The sequence below is a fragment of the Narcine bancroftii genome, chromosome 7 (genome assembly GCF_036971445.1).
Source record: "Narcine bancroftii isolate sNarBan1 chromosome 7, sNarBan1.hap1, whole genome shotgun sequence".
In the NCBI taxonomy this organism is placed as follows: Eukaryota; Metazoa; Chordata; class Chondrichthyes; order Torpediniformes; family Narcinidae; genus Narcine; species Narcine bancroftii.
Window position 1 is genome coordinate 73770333 of NC_091475.1, and position 14896 is coordinate 73785228.

The 14896-nt window shown below is 42.0% G+C and overlaps 1 long non-coding RNA gene across 1 annotated transcript; it reads left to right on the forward strand.

Moving 5' to 3' along the window:
* Positions 1 to 534: 534 nt before the first annotated feature.
* LOC138739877 (uncharacterized) lies at positions 535 to 2812 on the forward strand. The gene is made up of 2 exons (XR_011342513.1): positions 535 to 669; positions 2535 to 2812. It is a non-coding gene; the product is annotated as an uncharacterized lncRNA (long non-coding RNA).
* The last annotated feature ends 12084 nt before the right edge of the window (positions 2813 to 14896 follow it).

A 14896-nucleotide genomic window follows, 5' to 3' on the forward strand; every position in this document is an offset into this window, starting at 1 on the left:
TACGAACCAGAATATGACCCTCTCCCAACAGGCAATAGAATAAAGTAACTTATGGCCAGACATGATACGATGAAATGGCTGCATCGCTCATTAAGTTGCAGTCTCTCTCTTCTCTGCTCTAGAGAAAGATTCCAGGTTTTGATGGTGACCCACTTCAGCTCCAATTGTTTATGAAAAAATTTGAACGTGGTATTGAGGTCAAGAGTCAAAACTCAGAGGATTGTCCATATTATTTGGAACAGTTCACAAGTGGACAACCACAAGATCTCGTAAAGAGTTGCTATTTTATGGACCCAAACGAAGTATTCGAAAAGGCTAAGTTTTTACTAAAGAAGCATTTTGGCAACAAATATAAAATTTATACAGCTTATGTACAGAGGCTCTTTCATGGTTGGCAATAAGACTGGATGATGCAAAGGGTTTACAAGCAAATGCCATTTTTCTAATAGGATGTTGCAACTTCATGACGGAGATCGGCCATCTACGAGAGCTTGACATACCTACTAATATGCTAATCATTTTAAATAGATTACCCAACCGGATGGGAACAGTTCAGTTGTGGAATACCAGAAAAAGATGTGATGAAATGGCTACTTTTAAAGATTTGGTGAAGTTCATTGAAGGCCGAGTGGACTTTGTCTCAGATCCAATATCAAAGGTACTCAAACAGTAAGTAAAGAAGTTGAGAGGTCAAATCATATCCTCAACTAAAATTTTAAAAAGTAAATTTACCACCTCTCTGGTAGAGGCAGGTAAATGAATTAAGGAAATTGAACATTTGCCTGCTGTGAATAAATATTTGTCCTATCATAATAAGCCTGCTTTTGAAAAGGGCACACAGTTGGAAAGAGGATGCATAGTGAGAAAATCACTTTTTTTTAAGTAAAATGGAATGTGTTTTGCCTGTCTGTGTAAATTTTGAAACTGTATCTTCTCAATTGCATAAATTTGCTGATGCCTGTGAAGACAGTTACGGAGCTGTTAGTTACCTGTTACTGCATGATAACAAGGATCAGGTACATTGTGAATCTGCAATGGGAAAGGCTAGAGTGGTTTCTTTGAAACCAGTTACGATCCCACAAATGGAGTTGATGACCATGTGAGCAGAATGTTGAAAAGAGAGTTTGCAAATGGAACTAACAGACTCCATATTTTGGACTGACAGCACCTATGTGCTCAAATTCATCAACAATAAAACCACAAGGTTTCAAACTTCTGTGGCTCATAGAATCTCTGAAATTGATAAAGTCTCAAGTCCCATACAGTGGAGATACGTTAATGCAGTTAATAATCCTGCTGATCTGGCTTCCCGATGTTTGAAAGTCAAGTCTTTTCTGAGGAATGAAATGTGAGTCCGGGCCTTGCTTTCTTCTACAGCCTCAAAGAGAGTGGCCTCAATATCCTGATGAAAGAAATGTTACCAGAGGACCCTGAAATCAGGAGCAAGACTGCAAATCCTTTGGATAATGTCTGAGCAGATGGATCCAGTTACCCTCTTAATCAGTTACTTCTCATCCTGGAATCATTTGAAAAAGGCAACAGCGTGGATGCTCAGATTTAAAAGATGATTTCTGAATCGTAGCAGACAGAACAAACAAACAAGCAATGGTCCCGCTCAATTTCAATCGGATAACATCCATCAAGGAGATCTACACAAAAAGTGAAAGGTAATCTTGGGACTCAAGGAAAGAACAGCCTCACATTTAAAGAATTGATTGATGCTGAAATGGAGAGAATCAGCTTTTGATAGAGGAAGAGATTTGCAGATGAAATTTCAAGACTGAGAAATGGAATGAATATTCTTAAATGTAAACCTTCGTTCCCACCAGGGCAGTTTCAGAAGGAAGACATATATGGTCGCCGCAGGTGGAAGCATGTGCAACTTATATCAGATTTGTTCCGGAAAAGATGGGTGAAAGAATAGCTTCCACTTCTGCAGGAGGGACAAAAATTGGTTTAAGATCAGGCATATTTCCACAGCTGGGGACATCGTGATCATCATGGACCATTCAGTGCCTGGAAACTGGTTGATGTGGAAGATTGTTGATACCATCCAGGACAAAAGAGGGCTTGTACATCAAGTTCAGATCAAGACTAAATCTGGCTATCTGAACAGCCCAATTTTCAAAATCTGTCTTTTACAAGAAGCAGGAAACTTCATTAATTTACTTTCTTTTTTTTTGGACATTTAACAGATACACTACTGTACTATGTTTGATTTTTTTTCTTTATGATAGCAATTATTTTTTTTAACATAATAATTACAGGCCAGTATTGTAAGGGTTAAAATGTATTTCATGTAAGAAAATTCTGTTTTGTGACTTTCAAGTGATTTTTTATGTATCTTTTTGAGTCTCTCCTAGCAATGTTTTCGAGCCAAGGTCTTACGGCTTGTTAGAAATTATACCTGTTAGCTTTAGTTTCATTTGTTCTATGAAATAGTAAGGAATTAGAATGTCCAACAATTTTTATTGACCGTCTAATAAAGTTTTAGCGCCACCTAACAATGTTTAATGGCTTGTACCAATGTATAGGAACTGATGATCACGTTAACAATGTTGAATAAACTCTGGAAAACTCAACTCAACTTTAGTACGGATTTGTTTGAATGAGTCGTATTCATCAACAACAACAACAACAACAGCAACAACAATGTGATATCCTTCAAGAGATTATAAAGGAAAATAGTCGCCACACTGCAGATTCTGGAAGATTGGAGCAACAATACATCCGGAAGATGTATGACCTACTGAGTTCTTCCAGCACTTTATGAATTGCAATAACTTCAATAAATACTTTTGTTCTGCCTTAACTTGTACTATACTTTTAATTTCATGATTTCCAGACATAATGCAGAGTTCAAAATTCAAATTTATAGTCAGAGTACATCTATGACATCATATACAACACTGAGATTCTTTTCCTGTGGGCCAGGCAGAATTTCTAATCACCAGTATCTGTAAACTGTACTCAAAGAAGGAAAAAACTGGAAACAAGCTGACTGTGCAAATGCAGATATATTTATATATGGCAATAAATAATGAGAAAAATATGAGTCTTTAAATGAGATTCTGAATGAATCCATTGTTCAGGAATTCTGCAAGTTGACACTACTTCTGAACCTGGTGGTGCAAGTCTTGTGGCATCTGAACCTCCTTCCTGATGGCAGCAGCAAGAACTGAGCATGTCCTGGTGGTATAGGACCTCGATGATTGCTGCTCTTCTCCAATGGCAATGTTTCATGTACATGTTCTCAATGGCAAGGAGAGTTCTGCCTGAGATGTGCTGGGTTGTGTCCGCTACCTTTTGCTGGGATTTTCGCTCAGAGATATTGATGCCCCAATACCATGCTGTGATGCAGCACACCCCATCAGACATCTGTAGACTTTTTCCAAGGTTTACAATGTCATGCTGAACCCCCACAAACACCCGAGGAAGTTGAAGAGCAGGACTCTTGCGAGCCTGTGAGTGCTGATGGCTTCTGATAGTGTCTGCAAATCATGACCATGAATGAAGAGGCACAAAGGAGAGCAGGCAGTTGGATGTGTGGGCCTGAGCTTGGAGGAGGGGGAAGTCAGCTACAAAGGAGGATTTTTTTCTTAATTTTATATTTAGACATACAGCACAAAAACAGGCCATTTTGGTCAATGAACCCATGCTGCCCATTGACACCCAACTTTAGAACAGATTGATTTGAACGATTCATAGACCTACATCACCCATTACATTTCAAATGGTGGGAGGAAACTGGAGCCCTAGGGAAAATCATTGCAGACACTTGTAATGATAATGAATATGTATGAGATGTACCGGAAGTCACGTGGTATGAGAGAGAGATAAGAACACAAGCAGGAGAACAAAGGAAACGGGAGAATAAAGACCCAAAGAAGTTTACCTGATAAACTTGTGTTTAATGTTTTATTAACTTCACATTTCGGGCCACAAATGTGACATTGGCGACGAGGATGAAAGAAGCTTGAAGAAAAAAGGTGATAAGAATTCTCTCTGAGTCTCAGTACTTTTGGGGCTGGAATATTTCCTCATGGCTGGTGCAAACTGTGACTTTCTAACACATAGTGGAATTGCTCATTTTGACCCAACAGGTGATGCAAGCACTGTAAGTGTGAAGTGGAAGGCATGGCTGGAAGAATTTGAATCCTACGCCGACAGTCGTGGCCTATTTCTAGATACCGGTACAGTTGAACAAAAAGCGCAGAGAAGGGCATTACTTCTTTTCACTGCAGGACCCTCAGTTCGGGCAACATTTAAGACACTTTTGAATACTGGAAGAAAGGATGAGTACCAGAAAGCGGTAGATGCATTAAATGCACACTATGTAGTGACACCGAATGCTACATTTCAACGCCATTTGTTTCGGAGAACGAGACAAGAAGATGGCCAGACAATTGCTCAGTACGTGACGAGACTACGCCAGCTAGCTGTTGGATGCAATTACATGCCAGCTGATTTGGACAACCAATTATTGGATCAAGTCGTACAGCACTGCAGATCAGATAAACTCAGAAGACGTCTACTGGAAAGAGGGAGTGAGTTGGAACTCACCGATGCTTTAGCCATTGCTGCTGCATTAGAGGCTGTTGAAGGGCAATTTCGTACCATGACCCTGAAAGACAACTCAAGCCAGCAAATTAAGAGGCTCTCACATCGCCATAATCAGCCAAGATATACGCCGACACAGGACGTGGAGTGTTATCGATGTGGAAACCGAGGTCACTTTGGAAAAGACCCATATTGCCCAGCCAAAGGCAAAGTTTGCAGAAAGTGTGGAGGTAAGGACCATTTTGCAAAGAAGTGCAAAAGCAAGTCCAATGCAGACCAGAAGAGGAAGAGTACAACTTCCAAAGGCAAAGCCTGGGGGAAAGGAAAGTATCCTGGAAAGAAAGATACCATTCGCCAGATAGACGGTGACGATGATGATACCCAGGAGGGACAGAGTTGTTACAATTTACGTTGAATGAAGTACGTCATGAGAAGATCCCAGTGATCATTGGTGGAGTGACAGTGCAGGTCATTGTAGACTCAGGCAGTGACAGTAATGTGATTGATCGACATTTATGGGAGAAGTTGAAAAGGAAAAAGATCATCTGTACCTCAAAGAAGTGTTCCAAGAAACTGTATCCATACACAGCAACCAAGCCATTGCAGACCATTGGATGTTTTACTGCAACTGTAGAAGCTGGAGATAAGTACACCGAAGCAGAGTTTATGGTCATAGAAGAGAGGGGAGAACCATTGCTGAGTAGAACCACAGCGCAAGACCTGGGAATACTTCGTATTGGAGCTTGTGTCAATTCAATTCAGTCATACGAGGATATGAAGCAAGAATTCCCCGCAGTCTTCCAAGGAGTAGGAAAGCTGAAAGGTCGACAATTGAAGCTAGCGGTAGATGAAACGGTCAAACCCAGGGCACAACCAATGCGCTGAACTCCGTTTGAACTTCGTGGGAAAGTCGAAGCCAAAATTAAAGAATTGATCGAACAAGACATTATTGAACCGGTGGAACATTCGACACAATGGGTCAGTCCCGTAGTGATTGTGCCCAAACCAAGGGGTGACATAAGACTATGTGTTGACATGAGAATGGCCAATGAAGCTATAATTAGAGAACGACACCCTATACCAACAGTGGAAGAAATACTTCAAAAACTAACTACCAGCAAGATATTCTCAAAAAATGATCTGAAATGGGGCTATCATCAATTAGAGCTGGATCCAGGTTCCCGAGATGTAACAACATTTGTGACTCACTGTGGATTGTATCGTTACAAGAGACTATTATTTGGAATTAATGCAGCTTCGGAGATCTACCAGTATGAAATCCATCGAGTGATTCAAGGCATTCCTGGAGTTGCCAACATTTCTGACGACATCATAGTCCATGCACCAATGAAGGAAGAGCATGACAAACGGTTGAGGCGTGTACTATCTAGACTACAGGAGGCAGGCCTTACCGTGAATGGAAACAAGTGCCAGTTCGGTGTGTCAGAAATGGACTTCATGGGACACAGACTTACACGGAAAGGACTAAACCCTGCAGAGGCCAAGGTGAAAGCTATTGAAGAGGCACGTGCACCTCAGAACGCAACAGAGGTGAGGAGTTTCCTGGGATTGGTCAATTTTTGTGCAAAGTTCATTCCTAATCTCGCTACAGTGGCAGAACCACTAAGAAAACTAACCAGGAAAGGTGTACCATTTCATTTTGGATCTGAGCAGAAGAAAGCGTTCACAGCGCTGAAGCAAAGCCTGATAGATGCAAAAACTCTTGAATATTACGATCCGGCGGCATCAACCAGTCATAGCGGATGCCAGCCCGGTTGGTTTAGGAGCCGTGTTGGTCCAGATGCATGATGGAGGACCACGAATCATCGCCTATGCCAGCAGATCATTATCAGATGTGGAAAGAAGATACTCTCAGACAGAGAAAGAAGCACTCGGACATGTATGGGCCTGTGAGAGGTTCCATGCATATTTATACGGCATTGAATTTGAACTCATCACAGATCATAAGCCATTAGAGGTGATCTATGCACCTAGATCCAAACCATGTGCCAGAATAGAGAGATGGGTACTCAGACTACAACCCTACAAATATAAAGTAATCCACATTGCAGGGAAAGCAAACATTGCTGATCCGCTGTCCAGATTGGTGAAGGATGGTGGTCCACAATCCAAGTCAGAATTGGGAACAGAAACAGAGAGCTTTCTACGCTTCGTAGCTATTCAGGCGACACTGAAAGCTGTGACTACGAAGGAAGTCGAGAGACAATCCGAACGTGATCCAGAACTCATGGAAGTAAGAGAATGCATACAGAGTGGACAATGGGACAAGTGTACTCACAAGGCTTACATTCCCATTGGAGATGAACTTTGTTGCATCGGACAGTGTGTATTGAGAGGTTTCAGATTGGTGATACCGCAAAGATTGAGACCGAAGATCGTATCCTTAGCGCATGAAGGACACCTAGGTATTGTTGGTACCAAGCAAAACCTCAGGACCAAGGTATGGTGGCCAAGTTGTGATAAAGACGCAGAGAAATTTGTTAAAACTTGTCACGGATGTCAAATCACAAGTAGGAGTAATCCGCCAGAACCGATCCGGAGTACGCAACTTCCGACAGGACCATGGATCGACGTAGCTGTTGATTTTCTTGGACCTTTACCGACGGGTGAATCAATTATGGTAGTGATAGATTACTACACCAGATACTATGAGTACGTGGTGTTGAAGTCCACAACCACTGAAAAAACAATACAAGCGTTAGCAGAGATATTCGCAAGATATGGATTACCTGTTACATTATACTCTGACAATGGTCCACAATTCATTTCAGAGACATTTGCGGAATACATGAGGACAACAGGTATCCACCATCATAAAGTAACTCCGAAATGGCCGCAAGCCAACGGAGAAGTAGAGAGACAAAATCAGTCCATTGAAAAACGATTGAGGATTGCACACGCAGAAGGACAAAATTGGCGAGAAGCATTGCTATCTTATGTGGCTGTCTATCGAGCAACGCCTCATGCAACCACTGTAAAAAGTCCTGCAGAAGCATTTTTTGGGAGAAAAATCCGCACAAAAATGCCAGAAATAAAGGAAATCCGAGACAACCAGGAGATGAGGGACCACGATGCTGAAAAGAAAGGTGCAGCAAAGCTGTACACAGATTCGAAACGTGGAGCCAAGTATTCAGACATCATGCCAGGAGATATTGTTCTAGTGAGGCATGAAACTGGTGGTAAGCTAGACACACCTTATTACCATCAACCCTATACTGTCGTATCCAGAAGTGGCAGTATGGTGACAGTCAAGTCTCCGACTGGAGTCCTGTATAAGAGAAATGTATCAGGTGTAAAAAGGTACCTGTCCAGAGATATATCGAGTGAAGAGGTTGAAAGGCCAATACGAGATGCTGAAACTGAGAGACCTGATGATGTTCCAGAGGCAGTTACCAGCACTCCTGATGAAGTGACTAGAGCGCCAGAAACACCGAAGCCGTGGTGAGCAGTATTTCCGACGCCGAGAGTGAACGACCGAGAAGCGACGACAATATCGCAGGCAGGCCGAAACGAAACCGGAAAGTACCCAAACGATACGAAGACTTTGTGCCATAGTTTTAATAAGAACTTTGGGACAGTATTTTAATCTTATATCATAAAGTGCATGTATGAGTGCTGTAGGAAGTAAATTTTATGTAGTTGAGTTATAGTATTACCATTAGTTACGATGTTTGTATGTTTCCGAGGGATATTGGTAAGTGAAGGTAAAGTTTATTTCTGATTAAAGGAGGGATGTCATGATAATGAATATGTATGAGATGTACCGGAAGTCACGTGGTGTGAGAGAGAGATAAGAACACAAGCAGGAGAACAAAGGAAACGGGAGAATAAAGACCCAGAGAAGTTTACCTGATAAACTTGTGTTTAATGTTTTATTAACTTCACATTTCGGGCCACAAATGTGACAACACTGGGAGAATGTACAAACTCCTTACAGACAGCGTGGGATTTGAACCTTGGTCCCAATCACTGGCGCTGTTGAGACTCAGGAACTTTCTTTCTTTACTACCTTCTACTTTTTTATTTGCAAGTTGGCACTGGAGGGTGCCGACTCTGCTGGCCCTTCAGTGGCATGATAAAGAAAGCTTTTTGCTGTATCTCAGTACATGTGGCAATAATATTATTATAGTGCAGTGGCCCACGTGTTCAGGGACATGGATCGCAAAATGGCCGACGAATGCAGCAGCCACGCGGACCTGGAGGTGGTGACACCAGCTGTTTTCCCAGGTGACCTCTGCATGGTGGGAAGATGGTGAACTGTGGGCTGTGGTGGGAAAGCTGTCAATCCCAGGCTGGCGCTCCAATGATGCGGGAACCTGATGTCAGTGCCTGGAGTCCTCACAGACAGCATGGAATTTGAACCCTAGTCACTGGCACTGTAACAGCCAGAGCAATAAACCAGTCTCGTTTTCCAAGGCTTTGGTGTGCATTTTGTTCTTCTCCATGCTCATGTAGTGTGAACACTGCAATAATATTATACTTGCATAAGGTGAACCAATTATCAACCTTTGATGAAACCAAGTAAGTCAGAGTTTATCTCAAATTTCCTGAATACTTGGGGACAGATTGTTTTCAAGATGCTTAATATTATGTTAAGATAGATTATTAAAATAAATGAAGAGGTTGAGTAACATGTGTGATATTATAGGTGCTAAATAAGTTCACCTTGTAGATTAACCACAAACCAATGATTCAGCACTGCTGAATATATTGAAATCATAAAAAAATAGCAGGACTTGAGACAATGCACATGCACTCCCATGAGATGACCGAAACATGCAGGATGCCGGAAAGGAAATAAGAAATAGAAGGTTTTGAATCATTAACGTCAAAGTGAACATGTCAACTAAGTGCATTTAGATCATTGGGTTATTCCATTACTGCTCTTTGACATAGATTGTCCCTATATTGATTCAGAATTTCCATTTTATAATTAACAATACATGAAGAAGCCTGAAAGTTTTTCTCAATGTTTATCATGATTTGAAAGAAATAGAGTGAGAAGAATTTCCATTTACACAGTCATTTTAATGTAGTAAAGCATTTCACAGGGGCATTTACTTTTTTAAAATTTAATGTAGACATACAGTACTGTAACAGGCCAATTCGGCCCTACGAGTCCGTGTCGCCTAATTCACACCCCATTAACCTACACCCCCCCTGAACTTTTTTTTTCTGAAGGGTGAGAGGAAACTGCAGCCCCGCCCTCCCCCTCCACCCCCCCCACCCCCGGAGAAAGCCCCACGTCAGCATGGGGAGAATGTACAAACTCCTTACAGTGGGATTCGAACCCAGGTCCGGTCCCGATCGCTGGTGCTGTAAAGAAGATGCAGTAACCACTACGCCAACCTGTGCCGTATTATCGAACAATATCGGATGAATATTGGAGCAGGTGGTGAAAATGCAGGTCAAGGGGATAGAGAGGTGAAGAGGTTTGGAGAGGAAATGGGGGTCTTAGCCAGTGGTGGCGTAATCGAATACGAAATGTTTCCAATGTCAGAATTTATGTGGAGAGTGAAAAAGCCAAAGAAGATTGCTGAAATCAGTAGGGGTAAGACAGTGCAGAGATTTGTAAACAACTATGGAAATTTTAATATTAGAGAGGAATAATGAATGTATTGAGCCTCAGGACAAGGGCAGCAGAGAAGTTTATAGTACAGATACTAAGGCAGGCCAAGCAAGAATGCTTTGAAATTGGTAATTCATTGGTGAGGTGAGATAAGGGTGGATCAGAATGGAATTCAGGGGCTTTCATTGTAGAAATATGGAATGGGAATCAAGTGTAGGCATTTCTCATGGTAGTGACTTAAAATACATACAAGTGTAATATACATGAAATGTTTCCAATTTTGTGTGCTGTAAAGCAGAGCATTGCCTGGTGCCCCTAACAGTAAGGGAAAGACAAGCAAAAGAGAGTCCACTCTGAGACACTGAGTGTCCGTGGATTCGCCTGCTGTGCACCTGCAGCCTCTGCAACCACATGGACTCCTGTTCAACTCATTGGCAACCTGTTCCAGGTCCAAACCTCTGATACAATCAGGAAGCATTCAGCACCCGTGGGCCAGCGGGAGCTCCTCTCGCCAATGGCACACTCTTGATTCCCAGTTCTGATTCCTGCCTCCCATGACCCAGTCTCCAGCAGCCCACAGCCTGTGTGGGTTCTTCAACCGCAAGTCGCCAGCAGCCTGTGTGAGTGCTTCAGCTGGAGAGCCCCTTACTAGTCAGCTGCCAGGATCATCTTCATGTAGGTTTGTCCCCCACCCCATTCTTCTCATTCTCAACAGGGGGAGATCTGCCATTTCTGGTGCCCTGCGCCTGTACCAGAATGTCCAACCCCTTGTGGTGTGCTGTCTAGTATAGGCACCACTATTTCAGGCATAGGCCTCGGTGAATACAGGATTCTTTTAAAAATCACACCATAGGCTCCTTTAACTGGGCATTCAAAGCCTTTGCAGAGCTGTTGGTATCACAACTGGGCAGTAGCTCCCTGTGGAGGAATACTGTATCTCCATTACCCACCCTCCCAGGTTCGTACCAACAGCAACGCTGATGTTACAACAGCCCTGGCAGCACTGCCATATTTTAAAATTATCCTCCTGTAATCACAATACCAGAAATGGGGATATTTATTAATTATTGTGCAATTCCATTTTGATAATGAGTTTATTGTCAGCTATGTTGCACATATGCATAAAAATTCTGACTTGCTGCAGCCAAACTTGTACTTAGTAAAAACAAACTAAAAACGATAAAATACTTAATCGAATTAAAAAGAGACATAATTACAGAAACATAGATGGATTAAAAAATATTCACAGTTAATTTAGAGCAAAAAATAATGATGGGAATAGTGCAGACCATTCTTTAGTGTTGTAGAAGCACTCCCTTGAAAAGAGTGACCAAGGGGAGGGGGTTTCAAGAGAGAAAGTTCAGAACATCAGTCAAGGAAGCAGCCAGCAAGAGACTGGATGGAAAGTAGCCACGAATACCGAATTGATAAAGAGGTGCATGATATTCTTGGCTTCGTTCAGTGAGTCACTCAATACCAAAGTAAGGGCATCATATTGCAGCCATATAAACCTTTGCTTTGGTCATACTTGGAAAATCATGTGGAACTTTGGTCACTCCCCAAGATGTGGAAGCTTTGGAAAGGGCGCAGAAGAAGTTTGTTAGGATGTTGGCTGGTTTAAAGGGTAAACCTATGGGGAGAGATTGGATAAACAAGGGTCATTTACTCTGGAGCAGTGAAGACCTCATTATGAGAGACATTGGTGGGATGGACAGTCAGGAATATTTTCTCCAGGGTAATAGCATCATATATCAGAGGACATGCATTTAAATTGAGAGGGAGGAACTTTAAGGGAGATGAGCAAGGCAAATATTTTACACAGAGAGTGGTGTGCCTGGAATGAGCTGTCAGGAGTGGTGCTGGAAGCAGATATGATGTAACCATATAAGAAGCTTCTAGATGGACACATTAATATGAAGGGAATTGTCACATTTGTCACATATACCAAGAACAAGTAGCAGAGTTTTAGTTTAATTAGGATATCATATTTGGCATAGACACATGGGCCAAAAGGGCCTGTTCCTGTGCTCTACTGCTCTGTGTTCTAAGTTCCACTCATTGAGGAAGTCCAACAAGAGATAGACTGTGTATCTCTCCATGACATTTAGAGACATTAACATTACTGAGCCCATCACCATGAACAAAAAGTTACCATTGGCCAAAAACCAGCCCTACAAATGCTAAGTCCACAAGAGCAGGTCAGAGACTGGGGATCCGATGCCAAGTGACTCACTTTGTGAATTCCCAAAAAATCTTTCCAACATCTGTACGGTGCATGAGGAGTTTGATTGAGTACTGTCTTGGAAGAATATAGCTTTAATAGCACTGAAGAAATTTAACTCCCACCAGGACAATGCAACTATTTTCATTGGCACCTCATTCCTGCCCTCAAGATTCACTCTCTTTGCTATTGGTGGATTGTAATGGGTCCAGTGACTACTTCCCTTTTGGCAGTTCCTTGAGTCTGAGTATGATTTACCTTCACTTGGGTTTTGTGGGTTCTGCAATGTCTAGTGAGGTCAATGTGGGAGTCACAGACTTCCACAGATTGAGGGGAGAGAGCTGAGACCCATGAAATAGGCAGATGGGAGATATCTTATTCCTTCTACTTTCTATTCGAGGTATCAGAATGTTCTCAAGGATTTCAATACCTTCTTAAATCCTTCTTCTCAATTTTGAGTGATCACGGGCCAGTGGGACATTTCACTTCTTCACGGATGCCTTGAGCACATTCTTCTCTGGTATCTCCCTGGTAGTCTCATCCCACAAGAGAGCATGGGAAAACACCTTGTAAATAGATATTGCAGTTGTTTGCCTGGGCTATTTTGCTTTCATTTCCCCCAAACCTACCACATTTTCCAGCAAGACAAGATTCCCCCCTCCCCTCCCCCCACCCTGGATAAACATCCAGCTGGCCTAGAATTATATTGTCATTCCTTAATTGTTGTTGGAAATTCCAACCTACCAGCACTGTGGTGTGTACCTTCACTTTGAAGGTTTGCAATGGTTCAGGAAGGCAACCCATAACCAGTTTCTGAAGGGCGTTTAAGGGTGAAGTACAAAGGCTAACTTTGTCTGAGACTTCCTCTTCCCTTGAGCTGCATTCATTGGGACAATTTAAGAATATGCCATCAACCTCAACATGGATGTTTGGCAACTCAGGCACTGAGCCATTTGCAACGGAATACTCAGTCCATGACCTGTTCTTGTGTCGCCACAATATTTATGTCGTTGGATTTCCCATGATGTGGACTCATCAATAGAAACTGATTTTTGTTGCAAAATGGATCGTACTCAAACCTTGATAGTCTTGCTATTGAACAAAAATAGTGCAGTAATAGTAAAAATTTAATAACTTTTTGTCAAAAGCCTCATATTTTCCAGTTTTGTTTTGTCATTGGTTATTGCAATCTAGTTGGGCAAATAATGAACAAAAGATGGGGCTCTAAAGTTGCAGATGTATTCTTTGGGATTTGATCCCAGTGTCTATAACATTCCTTCCCTCTTGACTCCCCCATGAAATAAGTAGAAAAACCTGTGGCACTTACCTTTAGGGTGGCGGTCTCTTTGAAAACCCTTAAGATGTTTCATTGCTGAATGGCTGTAAAGCAGAAACTGCAGTCAATTGCCAACTAAGTTTACAAAGAGACCTTCGATGGGGAATAAGACCGTGTTATTCCTTCAAAAATAGATTTATTGTTAAATTTGAGAATATGAAATTCAGTACATTAATATGCTGTCATCTCGAGCTCAAGAAAGACCTGACCTACACGCTTCCATTTCATTGGTGAGGGATAGAACGCTGGAAATTCAAACACAACCGAATTGCTGACAAACTGTAACAAGTCGGTAGAGCATGGGACTCTTAATTCCAGAAACAAAATAGCATACAGATAGATTGAGTAGACTGGATCTTTATTCATTAGAATGTAGAAGGTTGAAGGAGGGATTTGATGGAGGTATTTAAGATTATGAGGGTAGATGCGAATAGGCTCTTTCCCTTGAGGGTAGGTGAGATTGGAATGAGGGGGTATAAGTTAAGGGTTAGGGTGCAAAAGCTTAGAAGTAACATGAGAGGGGGCTTCTTCCCTCAGAGAGTGGTGGCTGAGTGGAATGACCTTCCAGAAGAGGTGGTTGCAGCAGAGTTAATTTTGTCATTTATGAGAAGGTTGGATGAGTGCATGGATGTGAGGGGATTGGAGGGTTATGGATAGAGAGTGGGTGGGTGGGACTAGTGGAGTTCACTTAAATCAGTGCCGACTAGAGGGGCCGAGATGGCCTGTTTGCATACTGTAATTGTTATATGGTTATTTATGGGCATGGTTTACATTATATTGGCATGACATCATTTTTCTTTCACATGCATTCCACAACTGAGATGTCCAAAGCATATTTCCACCCACTCAGTGTGCATTGTTGACAAAACATTAAGCTGTGGCCTTTCCCATAGAACTATTGCTGGGCTGCACCAATTTTCAGGACATCCATCAGCATGAAGTCCTGGACATTGGAATGTGCCAATCTGCATCCGGTCACGGACAACATCTCCCTCTGGAAGAGCAGATAGATTTGAGCATACCAGTGAGCTTTTTTTTTCCAGCAACTGTTGATGCTCTCCGCAGTGTATGTCCCTTGGAACATCCGGAGTAATGTGTTAACTGACAATTTGCGCTGAACCTCAAAAAAAACCATTACATCTTTTCCCAGACTTGCTTGGTAAATGTATAGAATGAAACACAAAAGTCT